The 17,277-nt window shown below is 26.2% G+C and overlaps 2 long non-coding RNA genes across 2 annotated transcripts in view; one reads left to right on the forward strand and one right to left on the reverse strand.

Annotated features, from left to right (window-relative positions):
- LOC126301292 (uncharacterized) overlaps positions 1-13,510 on the forward strand; it is a 52,531-nt gene extending 39,021 nt beyond the window's left edge. The window contains exon 2 of the long non-coding RNA XR_007553017.1: positions 13,360-13,510. This is a non-coding gene — a long non-coding RNA (uncharacterized LOC126301292). The remainder of the gene's footprint in view (positions 1-13,359) is intronic.
- Positions 1-17,277, reverse strand: part of LOC126301294 (uncharacterized) — a 112,259-nt gene that overhangs the window by 39,293 nt on the left and 55,689 nt on the right. The window lies entirely within an intron of this gene.

The following is a 17,277-nucleotide window of genomic DNA, read 5'->3' on the forward strand; positions in this document are numbered from 1 at the left end:
TCTGTTGATCTTCTTATGTTAGCTCTAAATATAATTGCTCGGTTTGTAATCATTCTTTCTCATATAATTACAATGAATATAATGATTCCTACAATAGAAATTGTAGACCCAATTCTTGATACTACGTTTCATGATGTATATGCGTCTGGGTAGTCAGAGTATCGTCGAGGTATTCCTGCTAATCCTAGGAAGTGTTGAGGAAAGAATGTTAAATTTACTCCAATGAATATAATTGTAAATTGGATTTTTAATCATGTATTATTTATAGTTAATCCTGTAAATAGTGGATATCATGGAATGACACCTCCTATAATTGCAAATACGGCTCCTATAGATAATACATAATATTAGATAAACAAAATAAACCAGAAGAACATAAACCATGACCAACCATTAGAGAAAGAGAACCTACACAACCTCATCAATTCATAGTCATCAATCCACCAATAACCATTCTTATATGAGCAACAGAAGAATATGCAATTAAAGACTTTAATCAACCTGACGAAAACAAATAAATCTTACAATAACACCCCCAGATAAACCTAAAGACAATCAAAAATAATTAAACTTTAAACCCAAATAAGAAATAACCTTTATAACACGAAAAATACCATAACCACCTAACTTTAATAAAACACCAGCAAGAATTATTCTACCTGAAATAGGGGCCTCTACATGAGCCTTAGGAAGTCATAAATGAACCAAAAACATAGGTATCTTAACAAAAAAAGCCAAAATTATAAATACATAAAACATAAAATAATAAGAACCAAAATCAACCAATAAAGGAAAATATAAAGTATTAGAAAAATCATAAACCTTAAATAAAACTAATAATAAAGGTAATCTAGCAACCAAAGTATAAAAAATTAAATAAACACCAGCCTGCAAACGCTCAGGTTGATAACCCCAACCCAAAATTAAAAGTAAAGTAGGAACTAATCTAGCCTAAAAAAAATATAAAAAGAAAGAAGACTTAATCTAGCAAATGAACAATAAAGCATAATTATTAAAATCAAAACCATAAAAACAAAAAATTAGAATGATATGAACTTAAATTAACTGAACCTCTAGCAGTGATTATTAAAGAACAAATCCAAAAACTAAGTAAAATTAAACTAAAAGAAAAATATTCAATACCAAAATAATATCTAATTATATTCAAATCAGCATATGAATAAACACAAATTATAAAATCAAAACCCGACAGAAACATTAAAGAATGAACCAACCATCAACAATTATTTAATAAACAAAGAGGGATCAAAAAAATAGTTATAAATAAATACTTTAACATAAAGATAAACCAAAAGAACTAAAAAAATCATTACCATGAGAACGAATTATTGAAACTAAAATAGAAAGACCTAAAGCACCCTCACAAACAGAAAAAACTAAAAAAATAACAGGAAAAAAATAATCATAATCAAACTCAATAAGAAAAACAATAACTAACATAAATAAAGAAAGAACAATATATTCTAATCTCAAAAGAACCATTAATAAATGTTTACGTTTAGAAGAAAAAACATAAACACCAGCAAAATAAATCAAAAAAGAAGTAAAAATAGAGAATATAAACATTAGTTTTAATAGTTCAAAAAAAACGCCGGTCTTGTAAACCGGAAATAAGTCCAGCCCCCACTTTTAAAACTTCAGAGGTGGAAAAGCTTCCATCATCGGTCCCCAAAACCGGTATTTTAAATAAACTAACCCCTGAAATGATCAAAATAATAATTATATCATTATCAAATGTAATAAATATTAATTTTATTAAATTAAGACACCCAATATCAATAATGCTTTTTATTATCCTTCAAACCTTCCTAGTTGGATTAATAACAGGAACAATAATAGAAAGATATTGATTATCATATATTTTATTTTTAACATTTCTTGGTGGTATTCTAGTATTATTTATTTACATTACAAGAATTGCATCAAACGAAATATTTCAGCCTAAATCAATCACTATAATTATTACATTAATAATGTGAGTATTTATCATATTAATATTAATTATTCTAGATATATCTATATTTATAGACTTTTTCAAAAACACCGAAACTATAAATATTGATACTTCAATCAATTTTCAAGAAATAACAATATCTTTAGAAAAATTATATAATAGACCAACATTCATTATTACAATAATAATAATAATTTATTTAATTTTAGCACTACTAGCAGTCAGGGACCTATTCGTAAAATAAGATAATTACTAATGAATAAACCCTTACGATTAAGACATCCTTTAATTAAAATTATTAATAACTCTTTAATTGACTTACCTGCCCCAACAAATATTTCATTTTGATGAAATTTTGGATCCCTATTAGGGTTATGTTTGGTAATTCAAATCGTAACTGGACTATTTTTAGCTATACATTATACATCAAATATTGAAATAGCATTCAGTAGTGTAGTACACATCTGCCGAGACGTAAATAATGGTTGAATTATCCGAACCTTACACGCAAATGGAGCATCTATATTTTTTATTTGTATTTACTTACATGTAGGACGGGGAATTTACTATGGATCTTATATATATATATACATACCTGAATAATTGGTACAGTGATTTTATTTTTAGTTATAGCAACTGCATTTATAGGATATGTCTTACCCTGAGGCCAAATATCTTTTTGAGGTACAACAGTAATTACTAATTTATTATCAGCAATCCCATACTTAGGAACAGATTTAGTCCAATGAGTATGAGGAGGATTCGCTGTTGATAATGCAACATTAAATCGATTCTTCACATTCCATTTTGTATTACCATTTATTATTGCTGCTATAGCAGCAATTCATTTATTTTTTCTTCACCAAACAGGATCTAATAATCCTCTTGGACTAAATGGAGATATTGAAAAAATTCCATTCCATCCATACTTTACCTTTAAGGATTCTATTACATTTGTAATAATAACATCATTATTAATTATACTATGTTTAATTAATCCTTACCTATTAGGAGATCCAGATAACTTTGTACCTGCCAACCCATTAGTAACACCAGTTCACATTCAACCAGAATGATATTTCCTATTTGCATATGCAATTCTACGATCTATCCCTAATAAGTTAGGAGGTGTTATTGCATTATTTTTATCAATTAGAATCTTAATAATTTTACCATTTTATAATAAAACACCATTCCGAGGCATTCAATTTTACCCTATTAATCAAATTTAATTCTGAATTATAGTAGTTGTTGTATGCTTACTAACGTGAATTGGTAAACGACCTGTTGAAGAACCTTATATTATAACAGGTCAAATCTTAACAATTATTTACTTCACATATTTCTTAATTAATGTCCATGTCACAAACGCATGAGATAAATTAATTAAGGAATAAAGTTAATTAGCTTAGGAAAAGCATATGTTTTGAAAACATAAAATTAGAAGTTTAACTCTTCTATTAACTTTTCTCAAAAAATTTCACTAAACAAATGAGATAAATAAAATCTTTAAACCAACAAAGAAAATAAAAAAATTAAAAGATAAAGGTAAAAAACTTTTGAAAGCTAAGTACATTAATTTATCATAACGGAACCGTGGTAATGTTCCACGAACCCAAATAAAACCAAAAGATATAATAGCAAGCTTAATAAAAAATATAAAAGAATAAAAACCATGCCCAAAAAAATTAAAGCCAATAACATTCTTATGAAGACAATTCTAGTATATTCAGCTAAAAAAATTAAAGTAAAACCACCCGCACCATACTCAATATTAAATCCTGAAACTAACTCAGATTCCCCTTCAGCAAAATCAAAAGGAGTACGATTAGTTTCGGCTAAGCAAGAAGCAAAACAAGCTAAAGCTAAAGGAAAAGAAATAATAATAAATCAACAATAAAGCTGATAGTTTATAAAATCAAACATATTAAAACTACCAATTAAAATAATTAAAGACAATAAAATTAAAGCTAAACTAACTTCATAAGAAATTGTTTGAGCAACAGAACGAAGAGAACCTAATAATGAATAATTTGAATTAGAAGATCAACCAGCAATTATAACAGTATAAACACCTAATCTAGTACAACATAAAAAAAATGGTCCTTTCGTACTAATATGGATTAACAATCTTAGGATAGAAACTGACCTGGCTCACGCCGGTCTGAACTCAGATCATGTAAGAATTTAAAGGTCGAACAGACCTAATCATTGGGCTCCTGCACCCAAAATTTTTCTTAATCCAACATCGAGGTCGCAATCTGCTTTGTCGATATGAGCTCTCAAAAACAATTACGCTGTTATCCCTAAGGTAACTTAATCTTATGATCATAAATTATGGATCAAAATAACAAACATAAATAAATGATATAATAATGAAGAGTTTATCTATTCTTCATGTCACCCCAACAAAACATCATCATTAAATATAGAAAGACAAACAAAAAACTATATAAAAGTAAAATGTCAAGCTCTCTAGGGTCTTCTCGTCCTAAAGAAGAATTTAAGCCTTTTGACTCAAAAGTTAAATTCAAAAATTTATTAAGAGACAGTTGATTTCTCGTCAAATGAAAATAAAAAATAATGAACTAAAACGTAATCTTAAAGATAGCTGGTTTAAAGCTTACTATTATATTTCTATAAAATAAATTATAGGTTATTAACTTCAAAGCTTATCCCTTAAAGAATAAATAAGTTAATATTTTTACTTAAAAAATTAAATAAAAACAAATAACTTTAAAAAATTAAATTTTTTCTTAAGAAACTAGATCTCTTGGGAAACGATTAACATCTCATTTCTATAAATAATTTAATAATAATTATGATACATTAACTATAAATTATTTATAAATCAACCCAAATCGAGACAAGTAAAATAAATACTAAAATTTTGATAAACCCTGATACAAAAGGTACAATAAATAAAATCTACTTAAAAAAATTTAAAATAATATTTCATAAAACACTTACATTACCAATAAACTATAATTTAAAAAATCAATTCTATAAAATATACTAAGACAAAAATACAATAAAATTATTTATATTAAATAATTAAATAAACAAAAAATAAATATAATAAAATAAATAATCAAGATATCCTGATTAGCACAGAAAAATTTTCAGTGTAAATGAAACACTTTACTAATAAGTTATATCTTGAAACTCTTCCTAGATACACTTTCCAGTACATCTACTATGTTACGACTTATCTCATCTAAATTGAAGCTACTTTAAAATAAAATAGAATAATCAATAATGAGAGCGACGGGCGATGTGTACACATCTCAGAGCCAATATCAGTTAAATTAAATAAATTAAATTACTATCAAATCCACCTTCATTAACAGTATTTCACTATCAAATCCGTTATAAACAAAAATCTATTGTAACCCACCTCCTCTTAACTATAAGCTGCACCTTGACCTGAAATATTTTATAATTATAAATCTTGAGAATTATAACTCTAAAAAGATTCTCTGATAACGGAGATATACAAACAAATAAATTAAGTAGAGTAAATCGTGTATTATCAATCATGGGGTAGGTTCCTCTGAATGGAATGAGATACCGCCAAATTCTTTGGGTTTAAAGACCTTAACTAATAGTACCCTGGTAAATATAATTAACATTTAAAATAATAGGGTATCTAATCCTAGTTTATTATTTAAATTTCACAGATTCATAAAAAGGGCCACAAATAAATTTTAACATTTCACCTTACAAATTTATATTTCAACCCTAATAATATAAACAACTGTTTTAACCAATAATATTCACTTGTATCAATCGTATAACCGCGGCTGCTGGCACGAATTATGCCGATACTAAATCAATTGCTAAATCCAAAATCACTTGATAATTAAATCAAATTACTGCAAAAAGAACATTTAGTCTAACAAAACTTACATATAATACAAAGAAAAAGTGAAGAAACAAGCAAGAATAAAACTTTTAAAAATAAAAAATAAGAAAATTTTAAATCTATTAATTCAGGAAAAAATAAAAGATTCAAATATTTAAAGAAAAAAAAAGAAAAAAACCACAAACATTAACAAAAAAAAAGAAACGCCCCTATGTATGACCACAACAACTTCTCTATTATATATAATTAAAGATTAATATGGAACATGTATAGCAATAAATGTATTATATTCTTTCTTATTTAATCTTTCTTTTCACTAATAAATAAAGAAAGATTAAATAATGTAATAAATATATTTTATACAATTATGTAATTTAATTTAATATGTTATTAATACGAATTCTTTTTTTTATATTAAGTTAACTTTCATATATATTAGTTAAATAATCTAATTATAGATAATTTACATAATTATATTATTATAATTAATATAAATATTTATATTCATTATAATATTTTATATTTAAATTAATAATTTTATTTATTATATCCAATTATAATAATATTAAATATTAAATTACATATTATTATATATAGTATATTATAATAACCTATTTTAAGTTAAAAACATAAGTAGCTATAATCCTAGGTAAATAATTGCATTAAAATAATCAATTGATAATGGTAAGATGAACTTATAATACTTTAATTTCAATTAAATGTAATATATTAATATAAATTATTTATTATATATATATATATAAAAAAATGAGCAGGATAAATTAATCCTAATTAAACAAAATAATACATAAAAGAATTTCAAAAAAAAACTTTCGATTTATATATTAAATAAATGAAGTGCCTGATTAAAGGGTTACCTTGATAGGGTAAATAAAGTAAATAAAATTACCTTCATTAAAATTACATAAGATTGAATTAAACTACCTCCTTTAGTACCAAAAACTAACGTGCATCATACACCTTAATGTAAAAAGGTAAGCTAAACAAGCTAATGGGTTCATACCCCATTTATAGAGGTATCAATCCTCTCCTTTTTAATGACCAACAACTCTACAAAACTTCTCTTCCTATCAACATTAATGATAGGAACGATCCTGTCCATTTCATCAAATTCCTGATTTGGGGTTTGAATAGGACTTGAGATCAACTTACTTTCATTTATTCCGCTCCTAACAAGAAATAAAAATATAATAACAAATGAATCATCAATTAAATATTTTATTGTCCAAGCAATAGCATCGACAATATTATTATTTTCAATTTTGCTGATTCAAATAAAATATCCCATGGGATGGGAAACAGAATTTATCCCATCAATAATAATTTGATCTAGACTATTATTAAAGATTGGAGCTGCACCTTTCCATTTCTGATTTCCAGAAGTTATAGGAGCATCAAGATGAAATAATTGTTTAACATTAATAACATGACAAAAAATCGCCCCAATAATGGTCTTATCTTATTGTATTCAATTAAGAACTTTTATTTGAACAATTATTATCTTAAGAATTATTATTGGGGCAATAGGAGGTTTAAATCAAACATCCTTACGACAACTTTTAGCATATTCATCAATCAGACATCTAGGTTGAATAATTAGATCATTAACAGTCAGAGAAAACATCTGAGAACTATACTTCATTATTTACTCACTATTAAGATTAATTATAGTTTTATTATTTAAGCAAATAAATTTATTTTTCATAAATCAAATTTATTCAGCCAGAAATATAAAAACCGAAATTAAATTCATAATATTCTTATCTTTATTATCTTTAGGTGGACTACCACCATTCCTTGGATTCTTACCAAAATGAATTGTAATACAATCATTAATAGAAAACAATATAACAACTATTATAACTATTATAGTTGTATTAACTACTATATACGTATTAGATTCTCAGCTCTAATTATATCATACACAGAAAATTCGTGATCTATAAAGATAAAGTCCCAAAAATCAAGAATCATTCTTCCTATAACAGTAATAATTTCAACAATAGGATTGATTTCAACATCAACCTTAATTTCATTATACTAAGGACTTAAGTTAATCAAACTAATAACCTTCAAAGTTATAATTAAAAGTATAATCTTTTAGGCCTTAGTAAAATTGCAGTCTAGAATCATAATTGAATATAAGACCTAAATATGATAAGAGAGAAAACATCTCATAAGTAGATTTACAGTCTACCACCTAAAATTCAGCCATCTTACCGCAAAAATGATTATTCTCAACAAACCATAAGGACATTGGTACTTTATACTTCATATTTGGAGCATGAGCAGGAATAGAAGGAACATCAAAAAGAATACTTATTTGTGCTGAACTTGGCCAACCCGGATCTCTAATTGGGGATGACCAGATTTATAATGTTATTATTACAGCTCACGCATTCGTAATAATTTTCTTTATAGTAATACCTATTATAATTGGTGGATTTGGTAATTGACTTGTTCCACTAATAATTGGTGCACCAGATATAGCATTTCCACGAATAAATAATATAAGTTTTTGATTACTACCACCTTCACTAACCCTTCTTCTTACATCTTCTATAGTAGATAATGGTGCTGGTACAGGATGAACAGTTTACCCTCCTCTAGCAGGAGCTATTGCACACGGGGGTGCATCTGTAGATCTAGCTATTTTTTCACTGCACTTAGCAGGTGTATCATCTATTCTTGGTGCAGTGAATTTCATTACAACAGCAATTAATATACGATCAGAAAGTATAACTTTAGATTAAACACCTTTATTTGTATGATCTGTAGCTATTACAGCATTACTTCTCCTTCTTTCACTTCCAGTTTTAGCAGGAGCTATTACTATATTATTAACAGATCGAAATTTAAATACATCATTCTTTGACCCTGCAGGAGGGGGTGACCCAATTCTATATCAACATCTATTTTGATTCTTTGGACACCCAGAAGTTTATATTTTAATTCTACCGGGGTTCGGAATTATTTCACATATTGTATGTCAAGAAAGAGGAAAAATTGAATCATTTGGAACATTAGGTATAATTTATGCTATACTATCAATTGGACTAATAGGATTTATTGTATGAGCACATCATATATTTACAGTAGGAATGGATGTTGACACACGAGCATATTTTACATCAGCAACAATAATTATTGCTGTACCTACAGGAATTAAGGTATTTAGATGATTAGCTACATTATATGGAACTAAATTCAAGTTCAAACCACCATTATTATGAGCTCTAGGATTTATTTTCCTATTTACAATTGGTGGATTAACAGGAATAGCAAATTCATCACTTGATATTGTATTACATGATACATATTATGTAGTAGCCCACTTTCATTATGTATTATCTATAGGAGCAGTATTTGCAATTATAGGAGGTGTCATTCAATGATATCCACTATTTACAGGATTAACTATAAATAATACATGATTAAAAATCCAATTTACAATTATATTCATTGGAGTAAATTTAACATTCTTTCCTCAACACTTCCTAGGATTAGCAGGAATACCTCGACGATACTCTGACTACCCAGACGCATATACGTCATGAAACGTAGTATCAAGAATTGGGTCTACAATTTCTATTGTAGGAATCATTATATTCATTGTAATTATATGAGAAAGAATGATTACGAACCGAGCAATTATATTTAGAGCTAACATAAGAAGATCAACAGAATGACTACAAAATAACCCTCCTGCAGAACATAGTTACTCAGAATTACCATTAATCTCTAGATTCTAATATGGCAGATTAGTGCAGTAGATTTAAGCTCTACAAATAAAGGTTTGACCTTTTATTAGAAAATATTTATTAATGGCAACATGATCAAATTTATCTCTTCAAGATGGAGCTTCACCATTAATGGAGCAATTATCATTCTTTCATGATCATACTATGGTCGTATTATTATTAATTACAGTAATTGTAGGTTATGCCCTAAGTTATATATTATTTATTGCCTATACTAACCGTAATATACTTCATGGACATTTAATTGAAACAATCTGAACAGCTTTACCAGCAATTACATTAATTTTTATTGCCCTTCCATCATTACGACTATTATATTTACTTGATGATTCAGTAGATGCAATAATTACAATTAAAACCATTGGACGACAATGATATTGAAGATATGAATATTCAGACTTCATAGACGTAGAATTTGACACTTATATAACACCAGAACAAGACCTAGAAAATGATGGATTCCGACTACTAGATGTAGATAACCGAACAATCCTACCAATAAATACAGAAGTACGAGTATTAACAAGAGCATCAGATGTTCTACACTCATGAGCAGTTCCTGCATTAGGGGTTAAAATTGATGCAACGCCAGGTCGGTTAAATCAAGGAACATTCACAATAAATCGACCTGGATTATTCTTTGGACAATGCTCAGAAATCTATGGAGCAAACCACAGATTTATACCAATTGTAATTGAAAGAACTTCAGTAAATTTATTTATTAAGTGATTATCTAAGATAATTTAAGGAGTTAGTTAAAATAAATAACATTAGAGTGTCAATCTAAAGTAACTAAAAAAAATTAGAACACCTTGAAATTCATCAGATGACTGAAAGTAAGTAATGGTCTCTTAAACCAAATAATAGTAAATTAACGACTACTTCTGATGGGGAAATTATATCCAAATCCCTCAAATATCCCCTCTTATATGATTCTCACTATTCATTATATTTTCAGCTACATTAATCTTGTTTAATCAAATAAACTTCTTCTCATTTAAACCTAACCTTATTAAAAGAGCAGAAAAAGGAACAATTGAAATAAAAAACTTAAATTGAAAATGATAACAAATCTATTCTCAACATTTGACCCATCAACTAACATCTTTAATTTATCATTAAATTGAACTAGAACATTTCTAGGACTATTATTAATCCCATCACTATTTTGACTTACACCATCACGAATTAACATTATCTGAAATAAACTAAATTTAACCTTACATAACGAATTTTAAACACTTCTTGGACCAAAATCATTCAATGGAACAACATTCATTTTCATCTCAATTTTTATTATAATATTATTTAACAATTTCATAGGATAATTCCCTTATATTTTTACTAGAACAAGACATTTAGCATTAACATTTGCAATTGCCCTACCTATATGGCTAAGATTTATATTATTTGGATGAATTAACCATACTAATCATATATTTATTATATTATTTAATCTTTCTTTATTTATTAGTGAAAAGAGAGATTAAATAAGAAAGAATATAATACATTTATTGCTACACATGTTCCATATTAATCTTTAATTATATATAACAGAGATGTTGTTGTGGTCATACATAGGGGCGTTTCTTTTTTTTTGTTAATGTTTGTGGTTTTTTTTCTTTTTTTTTCTTTAAATATTTGAATCTTTTATTTTTTCCTGAATTAATAGATTTAAAATTTTCTTATTTTTTATTTTTAAAAGTTTTATTCTTGCTTGTTTATTCAGTTTTTCTTTGTATTATATGTAAGTTTTGTTAGACTAAATGTTCTTTTTGCAGTAATTTGATTTAATTATCAAGTGATTTTGGATTTAGCAATTGATTTAGTATCGGCATAATTCGTGCCAGCAGCCGCGGTTATACGATTGATACAAGTGAATATTATTGGTTAAAACAGTTGTTTATATTATTAGGGTTGAAATATAAATTTGTAAGGTGAAATGTTAAAATTTATTTGTGGCCCTTTTTATGAATCTGTGAAATTTAAATAATAAACTAGGATTAGATACCCTATTATTTTAAATGTTAATTATATTTACCAGGGTACTATTAGTTAAGGTCTTTAAACCCAAAGAATTTGGCGGTATCTCATTCCATTCAGAGGAACCTACCCCATGATTGATAATACACGATTTACTCTACTTAATTTATTTGTTTGTATATCTCCGTTATCAGAGAATCTTTTTAGAGTTATAATTCTCAAGATTTATAATTATAAAATATTTCAGGTCAAGGTGCAGCTTATAGTTAAGAGGAGGTGGGTTACAATAGATTTTTGTTTATAACGGATTTGATAGTGAAATACTGTTAATGAAGGTGGATTTGATAGTAATTTAATTTATTTAATTTAACTGATATTGGCTCTGAGATGTGTACACATCGCCCGTCGCTCTCATTATTGATTATTCTATTTTATTTTAAAGTAGCTTCAATTTAGATGAGATAAGTCGTAACATAGTAGATGTACTGGAAAGTGTATCTAGGAAGAGTTTCAAGATATAACTTATTAGTAAAGTGTTTCATTTACACTGAAAATTTTTCTGTGCTAATCAGGATATCTTGATTATTTATTTTATTATATTTATTTTTTGTTTATTTAATTATTTAATATAAATAATTTTATTGTATTTTTGTCTTAGTATATTTTATAGAATTGATTTTTTAAATTATAGTTTATTGGTAATGTAAGTGTTTTATGAAATATTATTTTAAATTTTTTTAAGTAGATTTTATTTATTGTACCTTTTGTATCAGGGTTTATCAAAATTTTAGTATTTATTTTACTTGTCTCGATTTGGGTTGATTTATAAATAATTTATAGTTAATGTATCATAATTATTATTAAAATATTTATAGAAATGAGATGTTAATCGTTTCCCAATATATCTAGTTTCTTAACAAAAAATTTAATTTTTTAAAGTTATTTGTTTTTATTTAATTTTTTAAGTAAAAATATTAACTTATTTATTCTATAAGGGATAAGCTTTGAAGTTAATAACCTATAATTTATTTTATAGAAATATAATAGTAAGCTTTAAACCAGCTATCTTTAAGATTACGTTTTAGTTCATTATTTTTTATTTTGATTTTATAAATATTTTAGGTTTTTTATTAAGATTATTAATTTAATTTTAAAATTTTTGTAATAATGATAGAATTAGTATATTTATTTGTATGAAATTTTTACCTTGTGAACTTATTATAAGGAACTAGGCAAAATTGATTTCCGCCTGTTTATCAAAAACATGTCCTCTTGTTTATATTTTGAGGTCTGGCCTGCTCACTGAGCGTATTTTTAAAGAGCCGCGGTATTTTGACCGTGCAAAGGTAGCATAATCATTAGTCTCTTAATTAGTGGCTGGAATGAATGGCTTGACGAGAAATCAACTGTCTCTTAATAAATTTTTGAATTTAACTTTTGAGTCAAAAGGCTTAAATTCTTCTTTAGGACGAGAAGACCCTATAGAGCTTGACATTTTACTTTTATATAGTTTTTTGTTTGTCTTTCTATATTTAATGATGATGTTTTGTTGGGGTCACATGAAGAATAGATAAACTCTTCATTATTATATCATTTATTTATGTTTGTTATTTTGATCCATAATTTATGATCATAAGATTAAGTTACCTTAGGGATAACAGCGTAATTGTTTTTGAGAGCTCATATCGACAAAGCAGATTGCGACCTCGATGTTGGATTAAGAAAAATTTAGGGTGCAGGAGCCCAATGATTAGGTCTGTTCGACCTTTAAATTCTTACATGATCTGAGTTCAGACCGGCGTGAGCCAGGTCGGTTTCTATCCTAAGATTGTTAATCCATATTAGTACGAAAGGACCATATGGTTAAAATATTTTTTGTTATATTGATTAATATTAATTTATTTACTATTTTGACAGATTAATGTGTTGAATTTAGAATTCATTTATGTAGATTTTTTCTACAAATAGTATTGATACTTTATGATTTATTTATATTTATTTTGAATTTTCTTTTATTGGTTATTTGGGTTTTAATTAGTGTTGCCTTTTTAACTTTATTAGAGTGTAAGGTTTTAGGTTATATTCAGATTCGAAAGGGTCCAAATAAGGTAGGTTTTGTGGGAATTCCTCAGCCATTTAGAGATGCTATTAAGTTAATTTGTAAGGAGCAGCCAATTCCTATTATATCTAATTACGTACTTTATTATTTTTCCCCTGTTTTTAATTTAATGATTTCTTTATCCGTTTGAGTAATTTTTCCTTATTTAACTTATATGTGTTCCTTTTCTTATGGATTTTTATTTTTTTTATGTTGTACTAGATTAGGTGTTTATACTGTTATAATTGCTGGTTGATCTTCTAATTCAAATTATTCATTATTAGGTTCTCTTCGTTCTGTTGCTCAAACAATTTCTTATGAAGTTAGTTTAGCTTTAATTTTATTGTCTTTAATTATTTTAATTGGTAGTTTTAATATGTTTGATTTTATAAACTATCAGCTTTATTGTTCATTTATTATTATTTCTTTTCCTTTAGCTTTAGCTTGTTTTGCTTCTTGCTTAGCTGAAACTAATCGTACTCCTTTTGATTTTGCTGAAGGGGAATCTGAGTTAGTTTCAGGATTTAATATTGAGTATGGTGCGGGTGGTTTTACTTTAATTTTTTTAGCTGAATATACTAGAATTGTCTTCATAAGAATGTTATTGGCTTTAATTTTTTTGGGCGGTGATTTTTATTCTTTTATATTTTTTATTAAGCTTGCTATTATATCTTTTGGTTTTATTTGGGTTCGTGGAACATTACCACGGTTCCGTTATGATAAATTAATGTACTTAGCTTGAAAAAGTTTTTTACCTTTATCTTTGAATTTTTTTATTTTCTTTGTTGGTTTAAAGATTTTATTTATCTCATTTGTTTAGTGAAATTTTTTGAGAAAAGTTAATAGAAGAGTTAAACTTCTAATTTTATGTTTTCAAAACATATGCTTTTCCTAAGCTAATTAACTTTATTCCTTAATTAATTTATCTCATGCGTTTGCGACATGGACATTAATTAAGAAATATGTGAAGTAAATAATTGTTAAGATTTGACCTGTTATAATATAAGGTTCTTCAACAGGTCGTTTACCAATTCACGTTAGTAAGCATACAACAACTACTATAATTCAGAATAAAATTTGATTAATAGGGTAAAATTGAATGCCTCGGAATGGTGTTTTATTATAAAATGGTAAAATTATTAAGATTCTAATTGATAAAAATAATGCAATAACACCTCCTAACTTATTAGGGATAGATCGTAGAATTGCATATGCAAATAGGAAATATCATTCTGGTTGAATGTGAACTGGTGTTACTAATGGGTTGGCAGGTACAAAGTTATCTGGATCTCCTAATAGGTAAGGATTAATTAAACATAGTATAATTAATAATGATGTTATTATTACAAATGTAATAGAATCCTTAAAGGTAAAGTATGGATGGAATGGAATTTTTTCAATATCTCCATTTAGTCCAAGAGGATTATTAGATCCTGTTTGGTGAAGAAAAAATAAATGAATTGCTGCTATAGCAGCAATAATAAATGGTAATACAAAATGGAATGTGAAGAATCGATTTAATGTTGCATTATCAACAGCGAATCCTCCTCATACTCATTGGACTAAATCTGTTCCTAAGTATGGGATTGCTGATAATAAATTAGTAATTACTGTTGCACCTCAAAAAGATATTTGGCCTCAGGGTAAGACATATCCTATAAATGCAGTTGCTATAACTAAAAATAAAATCACTGTACCAATTATTCAGGTATGTATATATATATATAAGATCCATAGTAAATTCCCCGTCCTACATGTAAGTAAATACAAATAAAAAATATAGATGCTCCATTTGCGTGTAAGGTTCGGATAATTCAACCATTATTTACGTCTCGGCAGATAAACAACAACTTCTCTATTATATATAAATAAAGATTAATATGGAACATGTATAGCAATAAATGTATTATATTCTTTTTATTTAATCTTTCTTTTCACTAATAAATAAAGAAAGATTAAATAATATAATAAATATATTTTATACAATTATGTAAATTAATATAATATGTTATTAATATGAATTCTTTTTTTATATTAAGTTAACTTTCATATATATTAGTTAAATAATCTAATTATAGATAATTTACATAATTATATTATTATAATTAATATAACTATTTATATTAATTATAATATTTTATATTTAAATTAATAATTTTAGTTATTATATCCAATTATAATAATATTAAATATTAAATTACATATTATTATATATATTATATTATAATAACCTATTTTAAGCTAAAAACATAAGTAGCTATAATCCTAGGTAAATAATTGCATTAAAATAATCAATTGATAATGGTAAGATGAACTTATAATACTTTAATTTCAATTAAATGTAATATATTAATATAAATTATTTATTATATATATATATATATATAAAAAAATAAAATGAGCAGGATAAATTAATCCTAATTAAACAAAATAATACATAAAAGAATTTCAAAAAAAAACTTTCGATTTATATATTAAATAAATGAAGTGCCTGATTAAAGGGTTACCTTGTTTGGGTAAATAAAGTAAATAAAATTACCTTCATTAAAATTACATAAGACAGAATTAAACTACCTCCTTTAGTATCAAAAACTAACGTGCATCATACACCTTAATGTAAAAAGGTAAGCTAAACAAGCTAATGGGTTCATACCCCATTTATAGAGGTATCAATCCTCTCCTTTTTAATGACCAACAACTCTACAAAACTTCTCTTCCTATCAACATTAATGATAGGAACGATCCTGTCCATTTCATCAAATTCCTGATTTGGGGTTTGAATAGGACTTGAGATCAACTTACTTTCATTTATTCCGCTCCTAACAAGAAATAAAAATATAATAATAAATGAATCATCAATTAAATATTTTATTGTCCAAGCAATAGCATCGACAATATTATTATTTTCAATTTTGCTGATTCAAATAAAATATCCCATGGGATGTGAAACAGAATTTATCCCATCAATAATAATTAGATCTAGACTATTATTAAAGATTGGAGCTGCACCTTTCCATTTCTGATTTCCAGAAGTTATAGGAGCATCAAGATGAAATAATTGTTTAACATTAATAGCATGACAAAAAATCGCCCCAATAATGGTCTTATCTTATTGTATTCAATTAAGAACTTTTATTTGAACAATTATTATCTTAAGAATTATTATTGGGGCAATAGGAGGTTTAAATCAAACATCCTTACGACAACTTTTAGCATATTCATCAATCAGACATCTAGGTTGAATAATTAGATCATTAACAGTCAGAGAAAACATCTGAGAACTATACTTCATTATTTACTCACTATTAAGATTAATTATAGTTTTATTATTTAAGCAAATAAATTTATTTTTCATAAATCAAATTTATTCAGCCAGAAATATAAAAACCGAAATTAAATTCATAATATTCTTATCTTTATTATCTTTAGGTGGACTACCACCATTCCTTGGATTCTTACCAAAATGAATTGTAATACAATCATTAATAGAAAACAATATAACAACTATTATAACTATTATAGTTGTATTAACTACAATTACACTCTATTACTATTTACATATTAGATTCTCAGC

This window comes from Schistocerca gregaria, unplaced genomic scaffold (assembly GCF_023897955.1).
Source record: "Schistocerca gregaria isolate iqSchGreg1 unplaced genomic scaffold, iqSchGreg1.2 ptg000066l, whole genome shotgun sequence".
Taxonomy (NCBI): domain Eukaryota; kingdom Metazoa; phylum Arthropoda; class Insecta; order Orthoptera; family Acrididae; genus Schistocerca; species Schistocerca gregaria.